This window comes from Amblyraja radiata, chromosome 27 (genome assembly GCF_010909765.2).
Source record: "Amblyraja radiata isolate CabotCenter1 chromosome 27, sAmbRad1.1.pri, whole genome shotgun sequence".
Lineage (NCBI taxonomy): Eukaryota > Metazoa > Chordata > Chondrichthyes > Rajiformes > Rajidae > Amblyraja > Amblyraja radiata.
Genome location: NC_045982.1, coordinates 13496097 through 13502620, shown reverse-complemented (window position 1 = coordinate 13502620; position 6524 = coordinate 13496097). Strand labels below are relative to the sequence as shown.

Genomic DNA, 6524 nt, shown 5'->3' with positions numbered 1-6524 from the left:
TCTCCTCGCTTCCAAATATAAACCTACCTCTGTTTGCCAGAAAGTGTCACAATGAGGGGAGGAATGAATGCTCTGACTTTCCAGATGTTATTCATATAAAATGCTGCTGCATGTTTGTTGATGCTGTTTCTAATGGCCATGGGATAATATACTAATTAAAAACATGTTTCGTTGCAGTTATTACAGCTGGTGTACAGATTCTTCAGCACACTCCTCTGTCTGTGCTTCACTTAAACTGGTCCCCTGGATTAAGAAGACAGAATGCAGCCAGGGTTCCTGTTGTTGATTGCACTTATCAGGAACTTGCAAACTATCCATCCACCCATTCTGTCAGCCGCATCCTGCCTGATCTGTGGAAGATTGTGGGGTCCCACAATTGGCCTCATCAACCACCTCAGAACCCACAAAACTGAAATGGAAGTGGGTAATTTGTGATCCTGATGAACTACCAAAATGGCAAAAACAGTCTTGTGATTATCCTCTTGTTTGGGAGAAGAGGCTTTTTGTCAAGGCAGTGGAGAATAACATGTCTTTCTAATGCTTTTACGCAGTGAGGAATGAATTTATATTGAAAGCAAGAAGTAGAGGGAACATTTGTTGGAAATTGAGGGAAATTGTTGAAGGTTGGAGGAAGAAAACATTCTAATATTCAGGTAAACTCAATCTTTGAATGACTGCAGTAACTACTGATTATAATCTAACAGCCTGCTGTGGTTTAATATATGAAGTGCCATCTACATTAAACAGCAGTGAATGAATTGACCACTGAGTGGAATGTGTGAGGTTGAGTGCTGTGGCAGGATAATGCAAACAAGCCAGCCTAGCGCCTAATTGTTTTTAGCGCTGAAGCTGCCCCCAACATGTTAAAACCTATATATTTTGTTCTGAACCACTGCTTTCCTCCTGATGGAGGTGCTACCACAGAACTATTGGGGAGGAAGTTCAGGATTTAGGGCCAGCAGTGATGAAGGACCTGTGATACATTTACAAAAGGGTGGCATTGTGGCGCAGTGGTAGAGTTGCTGCCTTACAGCGCCAGAGACTCGGCAAAATATAAAGTGCTGAAGGAACTCAGTCTGAAGAAGGATCCCGATCCAAAATGTGCTTGTCCATTCACTCTACATATGCTGCCTTATGCTTTGGCTGCCTCCAGCCCTTGTGACGTCAGTTCAGCTTTGCTTTCGGCATTGGCACATCCTGACTCTGACATGCTAGGTTCGTGCAGCACCTCTATATGTTGCAGCTCTTACCCTTCTGACAAAACTGTTTGCCCCTCAATTGCTAACTTCCCCTTTTCATGCCTGATCTGCTTAAGCATATTCACCATTTTCTGGCTATTCTGACTCTTTTTTTCTTGCTTGACTTTTGCCATTATCTGTTCAAGATGGAACTGCAGATGCTGGAGAATCGAAGGTAGACAAAAATGCTGGAGAAACTCAGCGGGTGCGGCAGCATCTATGGAGCGAAGGAAATAGGTAACGTTTCGGGCCGAACCCCTTCTACAGATTGATGCAGGTTGGGGGGGGGGGGGCGGGAAGAAGAAAGGACGAGGGGGAGCCAGAGGGCTGAGGGAGAGTTGAGAAGGGGAGAAGACAGCAAGGTCTATTTCGTTTGACTCCTCCCATTTCCTCCAAACACAAGGCGTAGCTATGGGCACGCGCATGGGCCCCACCTATGCCTGCCTCTTTGTAGGGTAGGTCGAACAATCATTGTTCGAGACGTACCTGGGCCCCATCCCCGACCTCTACCTCCGCTACATCGATGATTGCATTGGTGCTACCTCCTGCACCCACACTCAACATCAACTTCGCCATTAACTTCCATCTGGCACTCAAATACACCTGGACCATTTCCGACACTTCCCTACCATTTCTTGACCTCACTATCTCCATCGCAGGTGATAGACTTCTGACCGACATCCACTATAAACCTACTGAGTCCCATGGCTATCTGGACTACACTTCTTCCCACCCTGCTTCCTGTAAGGACTTCATCCACTACTCCCAATTCCTCCGTCTATGCCGCATCTGCTCCCAGGATGAGGTGTTCCACACCAGGGCATGGGAAATTTCCTCATTCTTCTGGGAACGGGGGTTCCCCTCCCCTACCATAGATGAGGCTCTCACCAGGGTCTCCTCAATACCCCACGACACTGCTCTCTCTCCCCATTCCCCCCACTCGGAACAAGGGCAGAGTCCCCCTAGTCCTCACTTTCCACCCCACTGGCCGTCACATACAACAAATAGTCCTCCGTCATTTTCGCCACCTCCAACGTGACTCCACCACTCGCTACATCTTCCCATCTCCCCCCCCCCCCCCCTGTCTGCTTCCCACAGAGACCGCTCCCTCCGTAACTCCCTGGTCAATTCTTTCCTTCCTTTCTTCTTCCCGCCCCCCCACCCTGCATCAGTCTGAAGAAGGGTTTCGGCCCGAAACGTTGCCTATTTCCTTCGCTCCATAGATGCTGCTGCACCCGCTGAGTTTCTCCAGCATTTTTGTCTACCTTTTGCCATTATCTTTTCACTCTTTTTAATTTTTTGTTCATTTAATCTTTGCTTGCTTTACCTTCCATTTGTGATGTCCACTTCACATGTACAGAGTAATACCATAAAGGGGTGGAGTTTGGATGCATCTGTCTGTCGAAGTTCATTCCGTTGCAATCAAACTTTAGTTTAATTTTTGTAATGTCTGCGGGGATGCCCTTATTTGTGTTCTTTATATGATGTGAGGTATATTATCAGATTGCTTTTTGCTTATCCAGATGACATATTAGAAATCTGTTCCTACACATACTGTGCATTCAGTAATGTATTCTTCAACCTGTTGATATTACAACTAAATATCAGGGGACAAAACAGATTCTGCAAAAATTAGCTCCCCGGGTTTTTAATAGACAATACAAGGACCTTGAAAGATAATATGGTGTTTCATTGATGCAGTTGAATTTTCATTAACAACACAACTTTTCACCACGAAAGGATGAGGTGAAGAGATTTTTGAAATAAAAAGAAAAATTCTGTCAAGTCTCGTTTTTTTTGTAGAGATACAGCACGAAGGCATGCCCTTCGGCTCACCGAGTCCACACTGACCAGTGATCCCCGCACATTAACACTATCTACACACACCAGGGACAATTTACACATACACCAAGCCAATTGACTCTCTAACCTGTACGTCTTTGGAGTGTGGGAGGAAACCGGAGATCTCGGAGAAAACCCACGCGGTCACGGGGAGAACATACAAACTCCGTACAGACAGCACCCGTAGTCGGGATCGAACCTGGGTCACCGGCGCTGCAAGTGCTGTAAGGCAGCAACTGTACCGCTGCACCACCGTGCCGCCCTTGAGGTGAAAGAACCTTCCTGTTCAGAACCAATAGCATGACTTACCTGTCACGAAGAATATCCTTGGCATGTTTGGAAGATAGTATTAGTATTTGCCAAGGTTAAGCAGATGGGCTTAAATTAATTCTGTCTCTTTTCATTGACAAAATGTTTAACAAAATAATTAGTCGGAAATGTGAAATATTTTACTATTGCATAATTGAAATTTAAGCTATTCGTTAAAAATGAATACCATAAAAATGCATTGCATTGCATTCATTTCAGACTTGGTCGGTGAGTTGTCAGGCAATGTGGTGTTTGGGAGAATGAAGGAACCTCTTGGTTTCTTGCAGGCTGTTGCATTATAATTGCTTGTGTTGTATTAACTCAGCACACTGCAGTGTGCACTGAGACAGGGCAAGAGAGAGAGAGCTGTTTTAATAAGATTGGTACTGAACTGAGAAGTGGCTTTGTCAGTAGCCTCGAGAGAAAGAGATGCAATTTATGTCTCGGAGGAACATTTATTGCTTTGGAGATTATGTCAGAACAAGAACAAAATCAAATCAAAGAGCTGAATGACATTGCAGGGCAACTGCAAAAATGTAGAACAAGCAAATATTTGATAATGGTATTCCCTTTAATCTGGTTCTTTAATGCTGCTTTCAGTTAAATGCGTTCCTGGTACAGGCATTGAACTCATATATACAAGATCTAATTCATTCCTATTTTGTAAAATCCCTGATGTAAAAAAGTGTCTTGATTGTAAGGCTTTAATACATAGCAAATGTAATGCAATATGGACACAAAATGCTGGAGTAAGTCAGCGGGACAGGCAGCATCTCAGGAGTGAAGAAATGGGTGACATCTCGGCCCAAAACGTCACCCATTCCTTCTCTCCAGAGATGCTGCCTGTCCTGCTGAGTTACTCCAGTATTTTGTGTCTATCATCGGTTTAAACCAGCATCTGCAGTTCATTCCTCCACAATGTAATGCAATAATTTCACTTTACTGCATGTGATATATTTTCAAAGCCGAATTATTTTATCTAAATATGTTTTTTAGAATATTTTTACTTGAGATAAGGTAATCTGTTTATTTTTGATGAATTGTTACATTTTGTTTGGATGGGTTGTGATAGGAAGATTTGAAAGCTGCCATGTTACTGTTTCTACAAATGTTAACCTGGGCCCAAAAGCTTTCTGGTTTCAAGTCTATGAATCCATATTTTCTATGAAGTTTAGACTTTCAGATATGTTATATATCACGTATCTAAGGTGGAACTGAATAATGCTTTATTCAGATTAGTTTCATTGAATTAATTAAATTAGTTTGACCGGGTAGATGGAGAAAAGATTTCAATAGCCAATAGTGTTCTATTTGTCACATATGCAACTGCATAGTAAGGTTCTTTTTGCATATATTACACACGTGGGCACTGCCACTTTTGGCACCTTTATACAAAGTCTGGTCAGCTCATCTGGCCATCTATGGGTCCCGGGGCACCTCCTGTAGCCGACCTTGAAGGTGCCGGAGGCATTACCCCGGTTCACCCTCCTACCAGCCCACGCTACTCATGTCCGACGTCTCCAGCTCCCTCACGGCCCCGCCGACCATCGCGCGGGCCCCCACGAGACTCTGGGCAGGTTACAGGTCCTGCCGTCCTACGAGCCTTCGGGTGGGTTCTTGGTCCCTAAAGAATTTTGTAAGTTTCTATAAGATCCCCCCTCAATCTTCTAAATTCTAGCGAGTACAAGCCGAGTCTATCCAGTCTTTCTTCATATGAAAGTCTTGACATCCCAGGAAACAGTCTGGTGAACCTTCTCTGTACTCCCTCTATGGCAAGAATGTCTTTCCTCAGATTTGGAGACCAAAACTGTACGCAATACTCCAGGTGTGGTCTCACCAAGGCCCTTACTTCACCTTGTGATAAATAAACTTACTTCACTTATGAGCCAAGAAACGTTATAGTTTATTAGAATGTAGGATGTATTATTTTAGAATTGGTCATAACATTTCCTCCATTCTGATTCTGAACCCTGGTACCCCTCAGGATTGTGCGTTCGAACCCTTAATCTAGTTGGGGGTTTTTTTGTGTTTTTTTAAAACCAAAAATAATTTATTCAATTATTTATTATAATATGTACACTACTAAATGATTCAAAACAAAACCCACTACCATAGTACAAGTAAAACAAATATTCTTAAATCACTACTTCCCCATCCTTGTTAAGGATGCATTCAACCCTCGCGGTGCCCAGCGGTCCTGGAAACCCCCCAGGGCGCCTGTGGACGGCACGTAGTCCCTCTCCAAAACCACCTGGGCATGGACATAATCGCGGAAAAGCCAGCTTGGGCAGAGTCCTCTTCCGCCTGACGCCGTGACTAGCGGATGGCCAGCTTGGCCAGGCCCAGGAGCAACCCAACCAGGACATCTTCAGTCCTACCCTCTCCCCTACAGGTATTGGAACTGGGCAGTACGGTGGCCAGTGGTAGAGTTGGTGCCTACAGTGCTTACGGTGCCAGAGACCTGGGTTCGATCCCGACTACGGGTGCTGTCTGTATGAAGTTTGTACATTCTCCTCGTGATCACGTGGGAAAATCTCCGAGAGCTTCGGTTTCCTCCCACACTCCAAAGACATACAGGCTGGTATGTGAATAGGGTTGGTATAAGTGTAAATTGTCAATAGTATATGTAGGATAGTGTGAGTGTGCGGAGATCGCTGGCCGGTGTGGACTTGATGGGCCGAAGGGCCTGTTTCCACGCTGTATCTCTAAACTAAACTAGACTAATGATCAGTAATATGAGGTAACCAGACCGTGATAGTTCAAAACAAACAGACGTAGTGCAACCCAAACAAAGTGTGTCGATCGTTGCTGAGGTAGGATTGTGGTTAGTGTTGTGCAGTGTGCTTCAAAAGCCCGACGGTTGCTAAGGACGGCTTTCTCCCTCCTCACCTTCTGTTCTTTTGTTTTACAATCTTGCGACTCTGCTAATTACTGAAATCACTTTTACATTTTGGAACTTTGGGCGAGAGCGGAAATAATTTTTGCGCAAGTGTTGGATATTTTCTCGAGGTACATTCCTAACATTACATTCTCACCTGCGGTTCCTCGTCGCCTGAAATTACTTGGCGGTTTGCCATAAGGTCGATGAGGTCTGTGAAAATGAAGGTATTGATACCTAATAAGTGGTATGAAGCA

General features: G+C 44.4%; 1 protein-coding gene across 1 annotated transcript in view; it reads left to right on the top strand.

Annotated features, from left to right (window-relative positions):
* The first annotated feature begins 634 nt into the window (after window positions 1-634).
* Window positions 635-6524, top strand: part of clic4 (chloride intracellular channel 4) — a 116465-nt gene continuing 110575 nt past the window's right edge. Inside the window, exon 1 of the mRNA XM_033045168.1 lies at window positions 635-653. The gene's annotated coding sequence lies outside the window, so the exon portion shown is untranslated. The remainder of the gene's footprint in view (window positions 654-6524) is intronic.